This window comes from Aethalodelphis obliquidens, unplaced genomic scaffold, assembly GCF_003676395.1.
Source record: "Aethalodelphis obliquidens isolate GAN/ISIS:26980383/991018 unplaced genomic scaffold, ASM367639v1 scaffold1, whole genome shotgun sequence".
Lineage (NCBI taxonomy): Eukaryota > Metazoa > Chordata > Mammalia > Artiodactyla > Delphinidae > Aethalodelphis > Aethalodelphis obliquidens.
In genome coordinates, this window is record NW_020837945.1 from 49,456,981 (window position 1) to 49,481,185 (window position 24,205).

Below are 24,205 nucleotides of genomic sequence, written 5' to 3' on the forward strand. Positions count from 1 at the left end.
CCAAACATCACAAAATATCGTGACTAGCCATGCAGCTAGGTGTAGATGTTACGTAATCACCCAGTAAGCAGAGATTCCAGTAACTGCTATCAGTCACTGCTGCCGGGAACTACTAATCACGCAGAATGTTTAGAATGTCAAGACGATGATTGTTAATATGTGACCAACCAAGAAAACTGGTGCCTGGTAGAGGCATCTGGTCCAATGTGATATAATAATTAATCCAACTGGATAATATTTTACCTCCAAATCCTACCCAGTGGTTGGGTCAATAGGCAAACACTGTGACTGTTCATTTGTAAAGAATATTTTGGCAACTTCTGGAGGCTTGAGAAGAACAGGGTCCATTAAGTGAAGCTTCTTTTGCTGTGGGGCTGGATGTTCCTTAGATCTTTCATGTGGCAATATCATATGATTTTTTGCTTTCTTTCTAAACTCAAAACACTAAAACTATATCATTAACATAGAAATATGAGAATCTTCTTGACCTCAACTTCAAGCTTACAATTAATGTATCTTTCAGCTAAAGAATGGATTCAAATGGTGGTAACATTACTGATTTAGGTTTGCTTTGCTGCATTCAGCACTGAGCTAAAATGTCCTAGATCAGAGAATGATTCCAAATCGGATTAGTCCAATGTCCTAGTCCAGGCTATGTGCTTTACTGGGCCTGAGAAACAGGCTTTTCTTTTATTCCTCAGCATTAGCTAGAAATGCATTTTCAGCTAAAATTTGTCATGTGCTTATTATGTGCACCACACTTGTATCATAAGCATTACCTGATTTAATCTTCATAACAACTCTATGATGGAGGTTAATATACTTATCTGCATTTCAGAGATGAGGAAACTGGGGCTTAGAGAGGATTAGTAATTTATATCAGGTCACATAGCTAATAAGTGGGGCAGGGCTGGTTTGTGAGTCCTGCTGCTCTGTTACAGCAGGCCATGGGCATCTGAGCAGGGACAGAGGCCTGTGTATTGTGATGTTCATCTGTCCCTCTGCCTCTTCAACTTCTACCCGGCTTTTCTTCCTGCTTCCTCATTCTTGCTATTTTTTAAAATCACAACCCTTCTATTTTCCTGTTCCTTGTATAGAATTCTTGTTTTTTCATTTATATATTAATTTATTTCCTATTTCACTCATTGATTTACCCCTAAGGTAGCAGGCCTTGTCTGCTAGGAAATTATACAAGAAGACCTAGCAAGTAAATGAATGAGTGAATACAGTACAATGTACTGAATGCTGGAGTACTGTTGCTTTGAGGGCACAAAGAAGGAAAAATATCAAATTTTGAGGCCTGGGGGATGATGCTGGAGTTGTGTCTCGAAGGAAGAGAAATTAGGTGAAGAAGTAGGAAGAGCTTTCCAAGCAGACACACTAGCATTTGTATAGTCACTGAGTTGGGGCAGTAGCCAGACACAGCTGAGATCTGCTGGTCATTTGGGATGGCTGGAATGAATACATTGTGTTTCCTGGGAGTGTTAAGAGATGAAGCTAGAGAGGAAGGTAGGGGCTGACCTGTGAAGTTCTTGAGTGCTAAATTAAGGAGTTTGAATGTTAGCCTGAAAGTTACAGGAAATCATTGAAAGGATTTAAGTTACAGAAATGCATGATTTTGTATTTTATAATCATCACTTGCATAACCAATTTCTATGCCTTGAAAAGGAGGCCCTAAGTTTGCTCCGAGATTGTACACTACCTGCCTTGAGAAACTTCAAAGCCTTCATCACCTTGTGATCTTCCTTGATAGAAGAGCTGAGTTTTCCATCCTACTTCCTGATCTCAGAAGTCTTGATCAGCTGGGTGCAAGGCACCCTTCATAAAATAGTCCTTAAAGATGAGGTTTATTGTTGTAACCATGAGAGCCCGCTTGCTAGGCACAAGATGCTCAGGTTTTTACAGGGACATCCAGATCCCACTTCCTTTCAGAAATCTCCCCACCCACATTCTCATGTCTCTCTAGGTTATGGGATACTAAATTACCATAATCTTTTTTTTTTTTTTTTTCCTCTGCTGTTACTCCTGAAATCTGGGTGAGTTCAGGTGAGCAGTTCTGCAGAGGGCAAATCCATTGAGGCAAGTGGGAGGTGTGATATTGGAGCAGGAGCAACAGGTGGCATCAAACAAGTTGCATCCGATAGACAATTTGAGTGCCTTTAGCCAAGATACAACTTTAAGCAGCTTAGAGCAATGGTGGTCAAATGTTTTTGCTCACATACCCCTTAAAATACTTGGGTAAATCTAGGTACCTCATCATACATTTGAAGTTGATACCCACAATCTGTCATATATTTTAGTTGTTGCAAACATAATTTCCAGTGTGTTGTACCTACTGACATTTTAAACTGTTATAGTTTTAACAGTCTATTTTAAGATAACTTCAAATGCATTCAGAAGCTCTGTCTTTACGCTCTTCTCCCCACATATTATGTGTTTGATGTCACAATTTACATCTTTTTTTTTTTTTTTTTTTTGTGGTACGCGGGCCTCTCACTGTTGTGGCCTCTCCCGTTTCGGAGCACAGGCTCCGGACGCGCAGGCTCAGTGGCCATGGCTCACGGGCCTAGCCGCTCTGCGGCATGTGGGATCCTTCCGGACTGGGGCACGAACCCGTGTCCCCCGCATCGGCAGGTGGACCCTCAACCATTGCGCCGCCAGGGAAGCCCCACAATTTACATCTTTTTTATTGTGTATTGATTAACAAATTCTTATAGTTAATACTTTCGTCTTTTAACGTTTATTCTAGAGAGTTAAGTGATTTACCCATTACTGTTACAATCTTTGAGTATTCTGAATCTAACTGTGTATTTACCTTTACCAGTGAGTTATATACTTTCAAGGATTTTCATCTTCAGCTTGGAGAACTCCCTTTAATATTTCTTATAAGGCAGGTCTAGTGGTGCTGAACTCTTTCAGCTTTTGCTTGTTTTGAAAACTCTTTTTCTTTCAATTCTTAACAATTTTGCCACTTTAAGTATTCTTGGCTGGCAGTTTTTTTTCTTTCAGCACTTTAAATGTACTGTGCCACTCCTTTATGGCCTGCAAAGTTCTGCTGAAAAATCTGATGATAGGTTTATTGGGGCTCCCTTGTACTTAACAAATTATTTTTCCCTTCTTGCTTTTAAGATTCCCTCCTTGTCTTTAATTTTGACAATTTGATTATAATATGTCTTGGTGGGGGATCTCTTTAAATTCATCTCTTTTGGTATCTTTGGGCTTCCTGGATCTGGATGTTTGTTTCTTTCCCCAGGTTAGGAAAGTTTGGGGCCACATTTCTTTGAATCACCTTTCCGCCCCTTTCTCTCTCTCTTCTGCTAGGAGAAGAGTATATTGATCCAGTTGATGTTGTCCCATTAGGCCTTTAAGCTATCTTTACTCTATTTTTTTTTTTTTTTTTTGTTCCTTTGACTAGATGAATTCCACTGCCCTATCTTTGAACTCATTGATCCTTTGTTCCACTGATCTGGTCTGCTGTTTGAATCCTTTTATTGAGTTTTTAAGTCAGTTATTGTATTCTTCAGCTCTATGGTATCTTTAGTACATTTTAATATTTTCTATCTTTATGTTGAAATTCTTACTTTGTTCATTAATGCTTTACCCTGGTGAGTATACTTATGACCATTACTTTAAACTATTGGTAAGTCACTTAGCTCTGCTTCCTTAAGATTGATTTCTAGAGATTTATCTTGTTCTTTTGCTTGGAACATATTCCCTTGTTTCTCCATTTTCCTTGACTCTCTGCATTGGTTTCTATGCATTAGATAAAACAGCCATCTCTCCCAGTCTTGTGTAGATTAACCTCATCTATTAGCCCAGACCAAGCTCCTGGTTGCCTCTCAAATCTTTGTGATGGCCCAATCCTCCATCTTTGTTCTTAGCAGCTCTGAACAGTAGAGGGTATGCCAAGACCCATTAGTGTCCCAAAAGGGAGGGTCACAGTTAGCAACTCAGTGTAAGCTGATTAGAAACCAAACCCTCAGGCAGCAGCTGGGAAACTGGGAGATGGGTATTTCTGCGTGTTACCTCTGTATTGAGCCTGAGTGTATAGTTGCTGGGGGTGCATCTATTTAAAGACTGCTTTTGTTGCTATAATCCTGTGGAACTCATGAATGCAAGCCCTGTTGGCTATCAGAGCTAGGTAAATTGAGAGCCAGTCCCTCCAGTGCAAGCTGTAAAAGTTGGGGTGCTAGATATGTGTACAAGCTCCTTATAGGGAGGTACCAGTGACTTGGTTTTTTTGTTGGAGTGAGCAGGAGGGAGAAGGTGGAGAAAGTGCCCACTGGCTCTTTTGGACTCCAGGGAGGATCACAGTCAGCACCAAATTGTGTGCGAATCAGAAGCTGGACTCTCAAGCGGTAACTTGTGAAATATGCAATCAAACCCCTTCCAGTGAATGAATGGGAGATGGGCATTTTCGCCTGCTCATGTTGTGCTGAGCCCTGGGGGGATAGCTTTGGCGAGTGCTTGCATGTCCATTGAGAACTGCTGCTTTGTTTTCTATAGTCCTGTGGCATTCATGAACACAAGCCCCTTTGGCTATCAGGGCCAGGCAATCTGGGGGCCTGTTTCTCTGGTGGCAGATGCAAAAGCTGGGACACCAGACTTGTACAAGCTTCTTTTAGAGATGCTAGTGAACTGGGTTTTTTTGTTGGAATGAGCTGAAGGGAGAAGGTAGAGGAGGTGCCCACTGGATTCCCCTGGGCTCCATGAAGAATAGTAGCCAACTTCCAGAATCATGCTAATTGGAAGTCAGACCCTCAGGCTGCAGCTTGTAAAGTATGCACTAAGACCCTTTCCAGGGAAAGGCTAGAATGCCCTGGGAGATAGGCATTTTTGCCTGTTCCTTTCACACTGAGCCGGGGTGGGGGGGTGGGGGTTGGGGGGGCGGATACCAACTGTAATGCATGGCCATTAGGAACTGCTTCTTCGTTTGCTCTAGTCCTGTGGGTTTTGTGGAATCCAGCCTGGTTGGCTTTCAGAGCTAAGTGTTTTGAGGGTCATCTCTCATGCAGTAGTAATAAAAGTTGGGGGACTGGGTGTGTGGTCTAAACCCTTTGCTCTTCAGGGAGAAGTTAGGAGTCTCAATTCTATGACTCTATTCTGGGGGTGGGGTTTATGGTGAGAGTGTGTCTCTGCCTTTCCTACCTGTTTCAGTATGGGTATTTTCTCTTTCGCTCAACGTGCAGAATCACTCAGCTGGTATCTGGATTTCTCTCAGAGGGATACTCCTTATGTAGCTGTACATTCACTGCATCTGTGGGAGGAGGGATGTTCAGGAGCCTCCTATGTCACCATTTTTGAGCCCTCCTTCTGTCTGATGTTATTTTGTTAGCTTCTTGGACTTATATTTCTATTCCACTCTTCCTTCCTATATTTATGCTAATATATTGTCTTATTTTTGAAAGTCTTGTCTTAATTACTTTATCACACTTTTCTGTTACAAAAATATATACTGGAACTTAAATTTTTTTTTTTTTTTTTTTGCGGTACGCGGGCCTCTCACTGTTGTGGCCTCTCCCATTGTGGAGCACAGGCTCCGGACGCGCAGGCTCAGTGGCCATGGCTCACGGGCCCAGCTGCTCCGCGGCATGTGGGATCCTCCCGGACCGGGGCACAAACCCGCGTCCCCTGCATCGGCAGGCGGACTCTCAACCACTGTGCCAGCAGGGAAGCCCCGTGGAGCTTAAATTATTTTTAAAGTTTCCTGTGACTACAAGACTTGAATGCAAAAAATAGCATACTAATGACCAAAACAAAAATAAATTGAAACATAATCATTTAACATAAAAGTAAAATCTTGTTGGAAATGAATCTCTCATGGAGCTGTTTATTTTTTGCCTCAGTTGGTTTATGTGTCTATAGATGATCATGGATATTTTCTAGAATGAGATTGAGTTCAGCATTCATTTAATTCCTATTTTTCACTTTCATAAATGTAAGTATTGCAAAATTTATTTATATAAAACACATGGCAATGGAAAGAGTTTCATTATAGCTAGTTAGAGGAGGGGGAAATGCCCAGCTTTGGGAATCATGACACCTACTTCATAAAAATGACATGTTTTGGGGCAAATCACTTGCTAGGTCTTGGTTTCTTCATCTATAAAATTAGAGAGGTGGCATAGAGGAGTTTTAAGTCTCTATATAGCTCTACCATTCTATAATAATTTTAAAAGGCAGATTAAAACCATTTAGGCATATCAGATGGGAAGTATATGCATAAATAAGCATAAATAAATGGAATTGATATAAATATGAGGTGGATGCTTGCTTTCAAGGTGATTATAATCAAACTGGGTAGCAAATAACATTAATTAAGTAGGGAATAAATCAAGATTGCATATGATTAAATGCTAAATGCTTATAGATAAGTTTTAAAAGTTCTAAGACGGGTCTATTAATTGAGGCTGAACTCTGTAGGAAAGGCTTCATGGAGAAGGTGCAGTCTGAAGAGGACTTTGGTGGTCCACATGGTAGAACAACATGAAAGAAGCCATAGGGGAGCCACAGACCTCAGAAGCATGGGCTGGTGGTGTCAAGGTGACTGGAGCATCTTGCCTGCTAAGGAAGGGAAGGGCTGAGGTAATAAGGATATCACAGCCAGGTCCCTGGGAAGCAATTAGAGACAATTATAGTCAACTTTAATTATGTGTGGCAAATATGTTCTATAAAGTCATCATGAACAATGAATTAGCAAATACTGAAGTGTTTGTCATGGGGATGCACAGTGTTATTCCTGTGAGCCTCTGTTTACATTTTCTTCCTAACTTTTTTGGTGTGTTTCTGTTTAAAGACTTCAAATTTAGTATATATTGTTGATACATTAACATCAGACTAATAGCCAGCAGCATTATTGCTCATTCCTGGACAGAGATTATCCAGCATGTGTATTTTCTCCATAAGGTACATCACAACCTTCTTAGGCTTAGGAACACTAGACAGCACTTCAGCACTCTGCTTAGGGGCCCTTTTAAACAACAAAATCAACAACAAACAGCACATAAATATGAAAAACATGGCACTAAATAGGCTACAAAAGGACAGTTTTCTACAGTCTAAGAGCTGAAATAAGAAGGCAGAGCATCACCTTGTCCAGACTCATCTGGGAGCATGCACACTGGGTGACTCAAACTTTTCATTGCTTTGCGCATGTTCATGCACGATCTTGAAAGTGCCCTAGTATTGACTGTGGGATTACAAATAGATTTTAGCAAGTAGGCAAATTTGCAAACATGAAATCTTTGAATAATGACAATGAACTGCATATTGGCGAGGTAGGCTGTAGCCAGCCATTAATGAGATCTGAGCAGAGGAATAACACAATGAGTAATATTTAGGAAGCTCACTCACTTATTCACTTACCGCAAATTAAACATTAAAGGAGCCTCACTGTGTGTTAGGGGTTGCATAAGGTGCTTGAAGTACAAATGAATAAACATGGCGCCTGCTCTTAAGGAACTGAAATCTAAGCACAAGTAACCTACAGGGGAAGCCTGGGAGAAAAATCTGGAGCAACCAGAAGTCTTGTTGCCAGACTCATTCTTGAGGTAATGAGGACCAGGTTTTTCAAAGTAGCAGTGGGAGCGGGAGGAAGGGCAAACATGAAGAGAGAATGAAAGGTTTTCGTTTTGCTTGAATAGTGAGAGAGACCTCCCACAGATTCCAGACTTTAGGTTGAGGAAAGGTATGCCAAATATATGTCCTTGTGTTCCAGCAAAAGCTGTCTTCCTCAAACTAGGAAGCTTGCAGAGGGAAACTGGTTCCCCCTTTCCTAAGGATGGCTCTTTGCTTCAGCTATTATTAAGCCCAGAATGACTAAAATGGCGTTCTTTAAAATTAAGAATAAAATCAAACAAAACCAAAAGACTAGATTTATCCTGCAGGTAGAACACACAAGTTTTCTAGACTCCAGAGATGTTGTTGATTTCTTTTTGGACCAGTTCTGAAACATTCAGTAACAAATTTCTATTGACCTCATGAGTTCACATTGCTCATGTGTAGTAACCTTGGTCAGCAGCAAAGAACTTAACTGTTAACCTTCTCTTGGTGTGTGCACAATTACTTTAATTATTTGTTTTCTATTTTCTGCTGTTTTTTGGAAAATAATTTCCCTTGTCTTTAGAGCAAGAAGTATTTCATGTCTAGTTTTATTAGTTAATAACATTCTACTCATGCTGCGTGGGAAGGATGTGACAGTTCTTCTGGGTCTCTTACTACTGTGCTGACTCCCTAACCCCAACAGGCTTTTCTTCCTGGGCAGAGTCATAGATCAGATGGGTATTAATTTTGAATCAAGTAGATTAATCAAATAATTGTCCCCTCCCTGAGTGTCAGGCATTGTGCTGGGCCTGGGGATGAGAAAGATGGATAAAGTTTATGTCTTAAAAGAGCTGGCAGTTGTCAAAGCCTAAGGGATTCTCCAGACATTAAAATACCACTTAATACTTCACCCTGTAGGTGCTTACGTCTCAACACTAATATAAAAGGTAGAGCAAGAAGAGGCAACTTTGGTCTTCTTTTAAGAAATATCTATTCAATTCCTTTGCCCATTTTTTAATGCTTTTTTTTCTTTGAGTTGTGTGTGAGATCCTTATATATTTCAGATATTAACCTCTTATCAGATATATGGTTTTCTCCCATTCCACAAGTTGCCTTTTCACTCCGTTGATTGTTTCCTTTGCTGTGCAGAAGAAGCTTTTAGTTTGATGCAGTTCCACTTGCCTATTTTTTCTTTTGTTACTCGTGCTTTTAGTGTCATACCCATGAAATCACTACCAAGACCAATGTCATGAAATTTCAACCTGTTTTATTCTAGGAGTTGTAGAGTTTCAGGCATTACATTTAAGTGTTTAATCAATTTTGAACTGATTTTTGTGTGTGGTATAAGATAAAGGTCCAAATCATTCTTTTGCATGTGGACGTCCACTTTCCCAACACCATTTGTGAAAAGGTTATCCTCTCCATTGTGTGTTCTTGGCACCCTTGTCAAAGATCAGCTGACTATATATGTTGGATTTATTTCTTGGCTGTCTATTCTGTTCCTTTGATCTATATATCTGTCTTTATACCAATATCATACTGTTTTCATTGCTGTAAATTTGTAATATATTTTGAATTTAGGAAGTGTGATGCCTCCAGCTTTGTTCTTCTTTTTAAATATTGGCTTGGTTATTTGTGGTCCTTTGTGATTACATATGAATTTTGGAATTATTTTTTCTATTTCTTCAAAAAATGCAATTGGAATGTAATACAAATCAAAACCACAATTAGATATCACCTCACACCTGTCAGGGTGGCTATTATGAAAAAAACAAAAACAAAGAGTGTTGGCAAGGATATGGAGAAATTGGAAACCTGGAACACTGTTGGTGGGAATGCAAAATGGTGTGGTTGCTATGGAAAATAGGTTGTTCAAAAATTAAAAATAAAAGTATCATATGATCCAGCAGTACCACTTCTGGGTATTTATTCAAAATAATTGAAATCAGGATCTCAGAGTGATATTAGCACCCTATGTTCATTGCAGCACTATTTGCAATGGAACAACTAAATTTCCATCAGTGGATAAATAGATAAAGAAAATATGGCATCTATATACAATGGAATATTACTCGGCATTAAAAAAGAAGGAAATTTTGCAATGTGTAACAACATGGATGACCTTAGGACATTATGCTAAGTGGAATAAGCCAGTCACAGAAAGAAAAGTGTGGCATGATTCCACTTGTACGAGGTATCTAAAATAGTCAGATTCATAGCATCAAAGACTGGAATGGTGATTTCCAGGGTCTGGGTGGAGGGGAAAATGAGGAGTTACTAATCAACAGGCATTAAGTTTCAGTTAAGCAGATGAATAAGTTCTAGAGATGGAATGTACAACATAGTACCTGTAGTCAACAATACTATCTTGTACAGTTAAAAATAAATGTGTTAAGAAGGTAGATCTCATGTTAAGTATTCTTACCCTAATAAAATACAATTTGAAAAAAGAGGAGAAGAAGAAGCTTCCTCAGCCAAGACTCTGCTTTCAGATGCCTCTAGAAATCTCTTATACTCACTGTGCAACAAGTACTTTCAAAGATAATCCTTTGCAAGGAGACAGAAGATGAAAATTAAGTTCTGGAGGAAATGTGACTCAAGATAAATATCTTTGCTGAGGAGGTTTTCCTACTTCCCTCTTTTTATTCATTTATTTTTTCTTCTTCAAAATGTTTAGCCCATTGGGACACTTTGATTCTCTACTTTATACCATGAACACTTTCTTTTTAGGCAATACACAGCAAGCTCAGTGCATTAGCAGGTGACATAATTTCATATGCACAAGTATAAACTATAATAAGGCACCTCAGGTTGGCTTCTCTTGAAAGTTGCCACCCAGGAAAGAGTTTGATTAGGGAGTGTTCTATGTAGTATTTTACTTGCAGATGCATGTTCAGTGTTGTCCTGTCCTTACTTAGCTGGAGATTAAATTCTCATACCCTGCCTTGGTTTTTAATACCAGACAATATGGTCTTTGTTTTAGTAAATACCTGTGCCTATGTGGATTATTTTAGGAAGGCCACGTGATAGCAATGTGTCTGAGGCAGTATTTCTTGCAGAGAAGTTTAAATGAAAGGAAAATTGTTCAAGTGGAGAGTTCTGTAAATGCAGTATTGTGGGAGTCATTGAGAAATGGGAATAAAAGTCTGTTTTAATCATACATCTCTTCATATAGTTGCTGAAAGCAATATGAAATCATTTGGTCCCATCTATGGAATGTGATTGGGTCTACCTGCTGCAGGAAATGGAAGGTAGCGGCCTGCGGGTGTGGTGTGTGGGAAAAAGGGCCCAACCACTCTAATTATGAGTCTTTCTAGCCTTAAAGTCCCATCTTTCCAGTCCTAAGAGTAGAATATTAAGAGTAAGTTCATTGAAGAAGATGTGGCACATATATACAATGGAATATTACTCAGCCATAAAAAGAAATGAAATTGAGCTATTTGTAATGAGGTGGATGGACCTAGAGTCTGTCATACAGAGTGAAGTAAGTCAGAAAGAGAAAAACAAATATCGTATGCTAACACATATATATGGAATATAAAAAAAAAATGGTCATGAAGAACCTAGGGGCAAGATGGGAATAGAGACACAGACCTACTAGAGAATGGACTTGAGTATACGGGGAGGGCGAAGGGTAAGCTGGGACAAAGTGAGAGAGTGGCATGGACATATATACACTACCAAACGTAAAACAGATAGCTAGTGGGAAGCAGCCGCATAGCACAGGGAGATCAGCTCGGTGCTTTGTGACTACCTAGAGGGGTGGGATAGGGAAGGTGGGAGGAGGGAGACACAAGAGGGAAGAGATATGGGAACATATGTATATGTATAACTGATTCACTTTGTTAGAAACTAACACACCATTGTAAACCAATTATACTCCAATAAAGATGTAAAAAAAAAAAAAAAGTAAGTTCATTGATACTTAGAGGACTAGTTAAAACAGAAATTCCCTACTTTCTGAAATTGTGATAATAGTAATTTTCTCATAAGATTGTTGCATATGTTTAATGAGATAATCTATGTAAAGTATATTATAAATGTGTATATGTTTAGCTACCATTATTATTATAATTATTACCATATGCACATGAAGTCCTTACACTTCCCATCAGGGTTTGAAGAATTTGCTGGTCAAACTTCATTTTCTTTTAAGTGATGATTCTTCTTCTTTAAAAAACAGATTTATTCAGGTATAATTGATATACAAAAAACAGCACATATTTAATGTCTAAATTTGATGGGTTTGGACATATGCATACACTTGTGAAAATGAAGTGTTTGGTTCTTTGTTTTGATTGAGTCCCACACCATTGGTATAAGTCACTTATCAAACTATCATGGGGTGCAGCTGTGTTCAGCTGAGTAATGTGGGTGTCCTGTATTTTTCACTCTTGACTAGATGGGACAAAATCACTGTGGAGTAGTTTGAAGCCTAATAAATCATACCCCATTTCCAAGAAATGTATTTTGGTTAACAGACTCCTTTCTAAGATATAAATAAGCCGGGTTTCATTTTTTCATCTAGAGTTGTTAACTGAGATCAGATAAAGCATGAGATCTGTTGATGTCTGGAGTGGGCAGGAAGGGGAATCTTGGGCTTGGGGCCATTGGTGAAAGACTGACTGTTGGGAGGGAGGGCCTTGTGGGATGCCAAACTCTAGGCGCCTCTGGGACCAGGTTGAGTGTGATGGAGGTAGGAGGGTGTGGAAGAGTACTTGGCTGAGGGCGGGTGATGTGTCATTAAAATTCCCAACAGGCTGCCTGTAGCTCTCTGGCTGTGGAGCAGCTTGCCAATGCCTGAATAGAGATGTCAGGGCTAGTTTGGAAGGCTGCAAATTAAAAATGATTTACACTTTTGGCCAGCTTAATCTCTTCTAATCCAGCTTGTATAGTTATTCCAGTTCAGCCCAGTATCTCTCCTCTCAGTCTTGGCTTCTCCTGGGAGGTGAAGTTAAAAAGGGAAAGAAAATGGAAGGTGTGGAAAAAGAAAAGAGCATTTCCCCCCTTTTCCTGATGGAAAAGTTGATCAGACTTTTAGATCCCTCATCTCTACCTTCTTTTTCTTCTTTACTATATACATAAACCAAGGCTTTTGAAACTTATTTCTGAAGAAATGGCCCCCTCCCCTAACTACTAATGAAAATAGTGTACTTTACAAAATTAACATTCTAGCCTCTTCTAAGTATAGAGGAAGAGATAACATGTTACCTTTGGATCAGTTTTTTACCCTTGAAAAATTACAAGTGGTTCCCTTCAGTTATGTAAATGTAGGAGTCTGATATTTTAAGGAAAGGGTCCCATGGAGTCTTGTGAACTTTATAAAGGCAGCGTCTCTTGGTATGCAGTTCTCTAAGGAAGACTAGTTGGGGTTTAAGTGATAAAATAGAAAAAATAAAATAGATGTAACTGTGTTTGTACCTCAGACTGGTGAAGTGGGTCAGCTCAGTTATACTCCCAAGGGGATTATGAAAGTTTATCTTAGGGCACCTGAGTGATTACTTGGAGGAAAATCAAGGAAATGCAAGGGACAGTTTACATCAGGTTTTCAGGGGGCATTACTGTTGACTACAGAGAGCTACAGCTGGTTGAGAGGACATCCCAGAAGCATTTTTATCAACTTGGAGAGAAGGATCAGCCTAACTCATATGAAAAACATAAGATAGAGAAGGCATGCTCATTCACTCTTGGAGGATGCAAAGAGAAGTGTTCTCTGTCCCCACCACCCTACAATGCTCCTTTTCTCAGCCCTTCTCCATTTACCCATCCCCTTACCACTTCGGAATGTGAATTCCCTGTAAGCAGAGGTTTTGTCTGTCTTATTCATTGTTGAATCCCCCGTGCTTAGAACCGTGCCTAGCACCCAGTGAGCACTAAATAAATAACATATTTTTGAATTAAGAAATGGATAAATTTAAACTTAGGGGAACATTGAAATTGTTGAATGACAGAATTAGGATCTAAAGAGATCTGCTGGAACTATAAGCTGAATCTACCAGATAAAGTTTAATAGGAAAAAATGGAAAATCCTGCCATAGGTTCAAAAATCAACCATAAAAGGTCCCCAGATAGGGAGATATAACTTGGTGATAGCTTATGTGACAAATTTAGTTGACAGTAAGCACAGCATAAATTAGCAGTGTGCTATGATTATGATAAAATTTTAGTACGATCACAAGCCCCATTAATTAAGATATAATACCTAGACTATAGAAGGTGACAGTACTTGCCTTCTTTATGCTGATCAGGTAGTACTGGAGTACCTATATTCTATTCTGTATGCTGCACTTAATAAATGATGTATTTAATTCAAAAAGAGTCATGCACCACAATGTTCATTGCAGCTGTATTTACAATAGCCAGGTCATGGAAGCAACCTTAGTGTCCATTGACAGATGAGTGGGTAAAGAAGATGTGGCACATATGTACAACGGAATATTACTCAGCCATAAAAAGAAATGAAACTGAGTTATTTGTAGTGAGGTAGATGGACCTAGAGTCTGTCATACAGAGTGAAATAAGTCAGAAAGAGAAAAACAAATACCGTATGCTAACGCATAGAGTCGAAAAAAAAAAAAAGGTTCTGATGAACCTAGGGGTAGGACAGGAAAAAGACGCAGACGTAGAGAATGGACTTGAGGACACGGGGAGGGGGAAGGGTAAGCTGGGACGAAGTGAGAGAGTGGCATGGACTTATATATACTACCAAATGTAAAACAGATAGCTAGTGGGAAGCAGCCGCAAGCACAGGGAGATCAGCTGGGTGCTTTGTGACCACCTAGAGGGGTGGGATAGGGAGGGTGGGAGGGAGATGCAAGAAGGAGGAGATATGGGGATATATGTATATATAGAGCTGATTCACTTTGTTATAAAACAGAAACTAACACACCATTGTAAAGCAATTATACTCCAATAAAGATGTTAAAAAAAATAAATGATATATTTATATAAATCTGTGTGTTTAATGGAGACTAGCCAGAGAAATAAGGGGATTTGGAATGTGAGGGATAATTGGTAATACTGAGGACATTTTTAGTCAGCCTAAGAAAAGGTTCAATGAGCTTCAGTCTTCAAGTATCTGAGGGGCTATTCTGTGAAGAGGCACAAGATTTGTTCTCTGTGGTATCAGGGGCTAAAACTAGGGCAATTGGGCTGAGGTTTCACGAAGATAGATTTTATCTTACTGCAAAGAAGGATTTCTAAATTTGTCTGATCTCTATGGAGTCTTGCAGGGAAGTGAATCTTCTTTATCTGGAGATATTCAAGCAGTCTGCACAAAGATTGCACAATGGCTTGAGTGCCTGGTTGAACCTGAGGATTGATAAGACATCTTCATTAGAGATGAGCAATGTGGGCAGGTGAAGCATCCAGGAGGGGTGAGATGCTTCGCTGATTTCAGGGCCAGCCTGACATTGGAATTCTTTCCATGAATCACACTGCTTAAATGCAGTTTAAAAGTGTTCTAATTTATCTGATCTGGCTCTGTGACACCTGAATAATATAACTCAGATTATCTGGAATATGTAAGTGGGCTTAATTATTTATTGAAGACTACTTATTGAGTGCTGGCTCTGTGCTAAGTACTTGCTAGGGATTAAGACAGAATAATGAACAAGATTCAGTCTCTGTTCTCAGGAATCCTAGGTATCGTGCTCATAGGGCCTCTGTACTACAAGGCTAACATTTCAGCTTGGAGGCTCCATTCTCAGACTTCATTGAGCATTTGGTTCAGTTCCTTAAACCTTTATGCTTATTAGTTCTCCAGACAGGCATTTCCTAGAGGGCAGGGATTGTTTCTTTTTGCCCTTGAATGTTCGTAGGATCTGAAAGCGCAGTGGTTGACATAATAGTGGGTATTCAGTAAATGCTTGTACAGTACCTCCCCCACCCCACTTAACCATAAAACTCCTAGAAAACGTAGGTGGTAAGCTCCTTGACATAGGTCTTGGTGATGATTTTTTAAATCTGCCACCAAAAGCAAAAGCAACAAAAGCAAAAATAAGCACGTGGGACTACATTGAACTAAAAAGCTTCTGCGTAGTAAAGGAAACTGTCAATAAAATTAACAGGCAGCTACTGAATGGGAGAAAATATTTGCAAATCATATATCTGACAAGGGGCTAATATCCAAAATATGTAAAGAACTCATGCAACTCAGCCAAAGAACCCAAATGTTCAATTAAAAATGGGCGAAGATCTGAACAGACATTCTTCCAAAGAAGACATACAGATGGTCAACAGGTACATGAAGAGGTGCTCAATATCATTAATCATCAAGGAAATGCAGATCAAAACCACAATGAAATATCACCTCACACATGTTAGAACAAATTATCAAAAAGACAACGAAAAACAAGTGTTGGTGAAGATGTGGAAAAAGGGAACCCTTGTGCACTGTTGATGGGAATATAAGTTGATGCAGCCACTATGGAAAACATTATGGTGGTTCATCAAAAAATTAAAAGTAGAGCTACCACATGATCCAACAATCCCATTTCTTGGTATTTATCCAAAGAAAACAAAAATACTGACTTAAAGAATTAATAGTTCCCCTTTATTTGAGGGGGATATGTTCCAAGACCCACAGTGGGTGCCTGAAATCTTGGATAGTATGGAACCCTATATATACTATGTATTTTTCCCCCTATACATACATACTTATGGTAAACTTTAACTTATAAATTAGGCACAGTAAGATATTAACAACAATGACTAATGAAATAGAAAAATTATAACAATATACTGTAATAAAAGTTATGTGAATGTGGTCTCTCTCTGTCTCAAGATATCTTATTAGACAAATTTCATGTTTTTTCTGTATTAACTAAGCACTTATCGTGCACTGTGGCTGTAACTTTTGCAGTTTGAGGTGCAAGTGCAAAAGTAGGACGAATTTCATTTTCCTTCTTCACAATTTCATGGAAAGAAGACTTGTTCTTATTATAGATTCTAGCAACCTCAGCACATGATTTTTTTCTATCCTTATTATTGAAAACTTTCACCTTTTCACTTAAAGGAAGCACTTTATGGCTTCTCTTTGGCATATCCAAATTGCTAGTACCACTACTGTGCTTTGGGACCATTATTAAGTAAAATAAGAGTTACTTGAACACGAGTACTGTGACACAGTGACACTCGATCTGACAACCAAGGTGGCTACTGAGTAACTGAACAGCAGGATACGCTGGACAAAGGGATGATTCACATCGCAGGCTGGATGGAATGGGACAGTGTGAGATTTCATCATGCTATTCAGAATGGCGCAAAATTTAAAGCTTATGAGTTGTTTATTGATGGAATTTTCCAGTTAATATTTTTGGACTGTGGTTGACCACGTGTAACTGAAACTGTGGAAAGCAAAACCCCGGATAAGGGAGGATTACTTTAGGAACATAACTAACAGTGCTCTGCAAATGAGTTGAGAACCAGAAGAAATCCTAAGAAAGACCAGTGGAGGGACAGGGCCTTAAGAACTGGAGGAATAATTAAGAGTCTCATTCTAGGCTTGGGGATGGGAGCAGGAGGATTGGGGGTGGTGGTGGGAGCTGGGCAACAAAGCCACCAGACAGGCCATGACAAAGAAGTTGGTCTTTACTACGGGGTCTCACCAGCATCAGGAATCAAATACATTATTCAATACCGAATAGCACATACAAGAATGAGTTGTAGAAGCACTAGAGCTCCAGGGTTTGAGTTATCTACAAGGAGAAGGAGGAGGTGGTTTCAGAGCAGTCTGAGGCCCAGTGCTAAGGTAGGACAGCTCTCTCCTTAATGCAGGGAATGGGATGGGGCTCAGAGGACCAAATCAGAACATAAAAGGAGCCCTTATATCCACTGTCAAAGAGCCCAGTCTAATTCTGATGAGCAGCATTTAGGAAAAGGTGAACTCTTTTTTTAAAAAAAAAATATTTTAATTTTTTTACATTCTTTTTCAAATTCTTTTATCATTTAGGTTATTACAGAATATTGAGGAGAGTTCCCTGTGCTATACAGTAGGTCCTTGTTGGTTATCCATTTTAAATATAGCAGTGTGTACATGTCAGTCCCAAACTCCCATTCTATCCCTCCCGCCTACCCTTCCCCCTGGTAACCATAGGTTCATTCTCCAAGTCTATGAGTCTGTTTCTGTTTTATAGATAAGACCATTTGTAACATTTTTTTAAGGTTCCAAATATAAGTGATGTCACATGATAGTTGTCTTTTTCTGTCTGACTTACTTCACTTAGTATGATAATCTCCAGGTCCATCCATGTTGCTACTAATGGCATTCTTTCATTCTATTTTATGACTGAGTAGTAGTCCATTGTATATTTGTATCACATCTTCTTTATCCATTCATATGTTGATGGACATTTAGGTGGCTTCCATGTCTTGGCTATTGTAAACAGTGCTGCAGTGAACATTGCGATGCATGTATACTTTCGAACCAAGTTTTTCTCTGGATATATGCCCAAGAGTGGGATTGCTGCATCATGTGGTAGCTCTATTTTTAGTTTTTTAAGGACCCTCCATACTGTTCTCCATAGTGGCTGTACCAATTTACATTCCCACCAACAGTGTAGAAGAGTTCCCTTTTCTCCACACCCTCTCTAACATTTATTGTTTGTAGATTTTTTGACAATGGCCATTCTGACTGGTGTGAGGTAATATCTCATTGTAGTTTTGATTTGCATTTCTCTAATAATTAGTGATGTTAAACATCTTTTCATGTGCCTCTTGGCCATCTGTATATCTTCTTCGGAGAAATGTCTATTTAGACCTTCTGCCCATCTTTTTGATTGGGTTGTTTGTTTTTATGGTATTGAGCCTCATGAACTGTTTGTAAATTTTGGAGACAAATCCTTTGTTGGTCATATCATTTGCAAATATTTTCTCCCATTCTGTGGGTTGTCTCTTCATTTGGTTTATGGTTTCCTTTGCTGTGCAAAGGCTTTTGAGATTAATTAGGTCCCATTTGTTTATTTTTTTAAATTTCCATTATTGTGGGAGATGGATTGAAAAAGATATTACTGTGATTTATGTCAGAGAGCGTTCTGCCTGTGTTCTCCTCTAAGGTTTTTATAGTATTCAGTCTTACATTTAGGTCTTTAATCCGTTTTGAGTTTATTTTTGTGTATGGTGTTAAAGAGTGTTTTAATTTCATTTTTTTCACATGTAGCTGTCCAGTTTTCCCAGCACCATTTATTGGAGAGACTGTCTTTCCCCCATTGTATAGTCTTGCCTCTTTTGTCATAGATTAATTGACCATAGGTGTGTGGGTTCATTTCTGGGTTTTCTATCCTGTTCCATTGATATACATTTCTGTTTTTGTTCCAGTACCATACTGTTTTGATGACTGTAGCTTTGTATTATACTCTGAAGTCAGGGAGCCTGATTCCTCCAGATCTGTTTTTATTTCTCAAGATTACTTTGGCTATTTGGGGTCTTTTGTGTCTCCATACAAATTTTAAGATTTTTTGTTCTAGTTATGTGAAAAATGTTATTAGTAAGTTGATAGAGATTTCACTGAATCTGTAGACTGCCTTGGGTAGTACAGTCATTTTCACAATATTTATTCTTCCAATCCAAGGACATGGTATATTTTTCCATTTGTTTTTGTCATCTTAAATTTCCTTCATCAACATCTTAGAGTTTTCAGAGTACAGGTCTTTTGTCTCCTTAGGTAGGTTTATTCCTAGGTATTTTATTCTTTGAGGTAATAGTAAATGGGATTGTTTGTTAATTTCTCTTTCTGATCTTTCATTGTTAGTGTATAGAAATGCAACAGATTTCTGTGTATTAATTTTGTATCCTGCGACTTTACCAAATTCATTGATGAGCTATAGTATTTTTCTGGTAGCATTTGTAGGATTTTCTATATATATTATCATGTCATCTGCAAACAGTGACAGTTTTATTTCTGCTTTTCCAGATTGGTTTCCTTTTATTTCTTTTTCTTCACTGACTGCTGTGGCTGGACTTCCAAAATTATGTTGAAAAAAAGTGACAAGAGTGGACATCCTTGTCTTGTTACTGATCTTAGAGGATATGCTATCAGCTTTTCACTGTTGAATATGATGTTAGTTGCTGTAGGTTTGTCACATGTGACCTTCATGATATTAAGGTATGTTACTTCTATGACCACTTTCTGTAGAGTTTTTATTGTAAATGATGTTGAATTTTGTCAAAAGCTTTTTCTGCATGTATGTTTTTAAACATTTTTATTGGAGTATAATGGCTTTACAATGGTGTGTTAATTTCTGCTTTATGACAAAGGTTTTCTACTCTCACCACTGTTATTCAACATAGTTTTGGAAGTTTTAGCCAGAGCAATCAGAGAACAAAAAGAAATAAAAGGAATTCAAATCAGAAAATAAGTAAAACCGGCACTGTTTGCAGATGACATGACAGTATACATACAGAATCCTAAAGATGCTACCAGAAAACTACTAGAGCTAATCAATGAATTTGCTAAAGTAGCAGGATACAAAATTAATGCACAGAAATGTCCTGCATTCCTATACACTAAGGATGAAAAATCTGAAAGAGAAATTAAGGAAACACTCCCATTTACCACTGCAGCAAAAGGAATAAAATACCTAAGAATAAACCTACTGAAGGAGACAAAAGACCTGTATGCAGAAAACTAAAAGCACTGATGAAAGAAATGAAAGATGATAAAAACAGATGGAGAGATATACCATGTTCTTGGATTGGAAGAATCACTATTGTGAAAATGACTCTACTCCCCAAAGCAATCTACAGATTCAATGCATTCCCTATCAAATTACCAATGGCATTTTTCACAGAACTAGAGCAAAAAATTTCACAATTTGTATGGAAACACAAAAGACCCCAAATAGCCAAAGCAATCTTGAGAAAGAAAAACAGCTGGAGGAATCAGGCTCCCAGACTTCAGACTATACTACAAAGCTGCAGTAATCAATACAATATGGTACTGGCACAAAAACAGAAATACAGATCAGTGGAGCAGGATAGAAAGCCTGAGATAAACGCACACACATATGGTCACATTATATTTGATAGAGGAGTCAAGAATATACAATGGAGAAAAGACCACTCAATAAGTGGTGCTGGGAAAACTGGACAGCTACATGTAAAAGAATGAAATTAGAACACTCCCTAACACCATACACAAAAATAAACTCAAAATGGATTAGAGACCTAAATGTAAGGCCAGACGCTATAAAACCCTTAGAGGAAAACATAGGCAAAACACTCTATGATGTAAACCACAGCAAGATCCTTTTTGACCCACCTCCTAGAGAAATGGGAATAAAAACAAAAATAAACAGATGAAATGAAACTTAAAAGCTTTTGCACAGCAAAGGAAACCATAAACAAGACAAAAAGACAGCCCTCAGAATGGGAGAAAATATTTGCAAATGAAACAACTGACAACGGATTAATCTCCAAAATTTACATAGTTCACATAGCTCAATATCAAAAAAAAAACACAACCCAATCCTAAAATGGGCAGAAGACCTAAATAGACATTTCTCCAAAGAAGACATACAGATGGCCAACAAACACATGAAAAGATGCTCAACATCACTAATAATTAGAGAAATGCAAATCAAAACTACAATGAAGTATCACCTCACACCAGTGAGAATGGCCATCATCAAAAAATCTACAAACAATGAATGCTGGAGAGGGTGTGGAGAAAAGGGAACCCTCTTGCACTGTTGGTGGAATGTAAATTGGTATAGCCACTATGGAGAACAGTATAGAGGGTCCTTAAAAAACTAAAAATAGAACTACCACATGACCCAGCAATCCCACTACTGGGCAAATACCCTGAGAAAACCATAATTCAAAGAGTCACGTACCATAATGTTCACTGCAGCTCTATTTACAATAGCCAGGACATGGAAGCAACCTAAATGTCCATCGACAGATGAGTGGATAAAGAAGATGTGGCACATATATACAATAGAATATTACTTAGACAATGATAACTTAGAAACTGAGTTACTTGTATTGAGGTGGATGGACCTAGAGTTTGTCATACAGAGTGAAGTAAGGTAGAAAGAGAAAAACAAATACCATATGCTAACACATATATATGGAATCTTAAAAAAAAAAAACTTGTTCTGTAGAGCCGACGGGCAGGACAGGAATAAAGGTACAGATGCTGAGAATGGACTTGAGGACACAGGGAGGGAGAAGGTAAGCTGGGACAAAGTGAGAGAGTAGAATGGACATACATATGCTACCAAATGCAAATAAGATAGCTAGTGGGAAGCATAGCACAGGGAGATCAGCTGGGTGCTTTGTCACCACCTAGAGGAGTGGGAAAGGGAGGGTGGGAAGGAGGTGCAAGAGGGAGGAGATATGGGGTTATATGTATATGTATAGCTGATTCACTTTGTCATAAAGCAGAGGAAATGCTTCCATCTTAGAGGAAATGGTTTCAGTTTTTCTCCATTGAGAATGATGTTAGCTGTGGGTTTGTCATATAAGGCCTTTATTATGTTGAGGTAGGTTCCCTCTATGCCTACTTTCTGGAGGGTTTGTATCATAAATGGTGTTGAATTTTTCCAAAAGCTTTTTCTACATCTATTCAGATGATCATAAGGTTTTTCTCCTTCAGTTTGTTAATATGGTCTATCACATTGCTTGATTTGCATATATTGAAGAATCCTTGCATTCCTGGGATAAACCCCACTTGATCATGGTGTATGATCCTTTTAATGTGCTGTTGGATTCTGTTTGCTAGTATTTTGTTGAGGATATTTGCATCTATGTTCATCAGTGATGTTGGCCTATAGTTTTATTTCTTTCTGATATCGTTGTCTGGTTTGGGTATCAGGGTGATGGTGGCCTTGTAGAATGTATTTGGGAGTGTTCCTCCCTCTGCTATATTTTGGAAGAGTTTGAGAAGGATAGGTGGTAGCTCTTCTCTAAATGTTTGATAGAATTCGCCTGTGAAGCCATCTGGTCCTGAGCTTTTGTTTGTTGGAAGATTTTTAATCACAGTCTCAACTTCAGTGTTTGTGACTGGTGTTTATATTTCCTATTTCTTCCTGGTTCAGTCTCAGAAAGTTGTGCTTTTCTAAGAATTTGTCCATTTCTTCCAGGTTGTCCATTTTATTGGCATAGAGTTGCTTGTAATAATCTCTCATGATCCTTTGTATTTCTGCAGTGTCAGTTGTTACTTCTCCTTTTTCATTTCTAATTTTATTGATTTGAGGCGCATCCCTTTTTTTCTTGACAAGTCTGGCTAATGGTTTAGCAATTTCGTTTATATTCTCAAAGAACCAGCTTTTAATTTGATTGATCTTTGCTATCGTTTCCTTCATTTCTTTTTCATTTATTTCTGATCTGATTTTTATGATTTCTTTCCTTCTGCTAACTTTGGGAGTTTTTTGTTCTTCTTTCTCTAGTTGATTTAGGTGTAAGGTTAGGTTGTTTATTTGAGATGTTTCTTGTTTCTTGAGGTAGGATTGTATTGCTCTAAACTTCCCTCTTAGAACTGCTTTTGCTGCATCCCATTGGTTTTGGGTCGTCATGTTTTCATTGTCATTTGTTTATAGGTATTTTTAAGCTTCCTTTTTGATTTCTTCAGTGATGTCTTGGTTATTTAGTAGTGTATTGTTTAGCCTCCACGTGGTTGTATTTTTTTACAGATTTTCCCTGTAATTGATATCTAGTCTCATAGCGTTGTGGTTGGAAAAGATACTTGATATAATTTCAATTTTCTTAAATTTACCAAGGCTTCATTTGTGACCCAAGATACGATCTATCCCAGAGAATGTTCCGTGAGCACTTGAGAAGAAAGTGTATTCTGTTGTTTCTGGATGGAATGTCCTATAAATATCAATTAAGTCTATCTTGTGTAATGTATCATTTAAAGGTTGTGTTTCCTTATTTATTTTGATTTTGGATGATCTGTCCATTGGTGAAAGTGGGGTGTTAAAGTCCCCTACTATGATTGTGTTGCTGTCGATTTCCCCTTTTATGGCTGTCAGCATTTGCCAGATATATTCAGGTGCTCCTATGTTGGCTGCATAAGTATTTACAATTGTTATATCTTCTTGGATTTGTCCCTTGGTCATTATGTAGTGTCCTTCTTTGTCTCTTGTAATAGTCTTTATTTTAAAGTCTATTGTGTCTGATATGAGAATTGGTACTCCAGCTTTCTTTTGATTTCCATTTGCATGGCATATCTTTTTCCATCCTCTCACTTTCAGTCTGTATTGGTCTCTTGTAGACAACATATATATGGGTCTTGTTTTTGTATTCATTCAGCCAGTCTATGTCTTTTTGTTGGAGCATTTAATACATTTACATTTAAGGTAGTTATTTATATGTATGTTCCCATTACCATTTTTTTAATTGTTTTGGTTTGTTATTTTAGGTGTTTTCCTTCTCTTGTGGTTCCTGCCTAGAGAAGTTCCTTTACCATTTGTTGTAAAGCTGGTTGGTGGTGCTGAATTCTCTTAGCTTTTGCTGTCTGTAAGGTTTTTAATTTCTCCATCGAATCTGAATGAGATCCTTGCTGGGTAGAGTAATCTTGATTGTAGGTTTTTCCCTTTCATCACTTTAAATATGTCCTGCCCCTCCGTTCTGGCTTGCAGAGTTTCTGCTGAAAGATCAGCTGTTAACCTTATGGGGATTCCCTTGTATGTTTTTTGTTGTTTTTCCCTTGCTGCTTTTA

The 24,205-nt window shown here is 38.4% G+C and overlaps 1 long non-coding RNA gene across 1 annotated transcript in view; it reads left to right on the plus strand.

The window, feature by feature from the left end:
* The first annotated feature begins 7,297 nt into the window (after nucleotides 1–7,297).
* LOC113619203 (uncharacterized) overlaps nucleotides 7,298–24,205 on the plus strand; it is a 54,445-nt gene continuing 37,537 nt past the window's right edge. The window contains exon 1 of the long non-coding RNA XR_003432326.1: nucleotides 7,298–7,550. This is a non-coding gene — a long non-coding RNA (uncharacterized LOC113619203). The remainder of the gene's footprint in view (nucleotides 7,551–24,205) is intronic.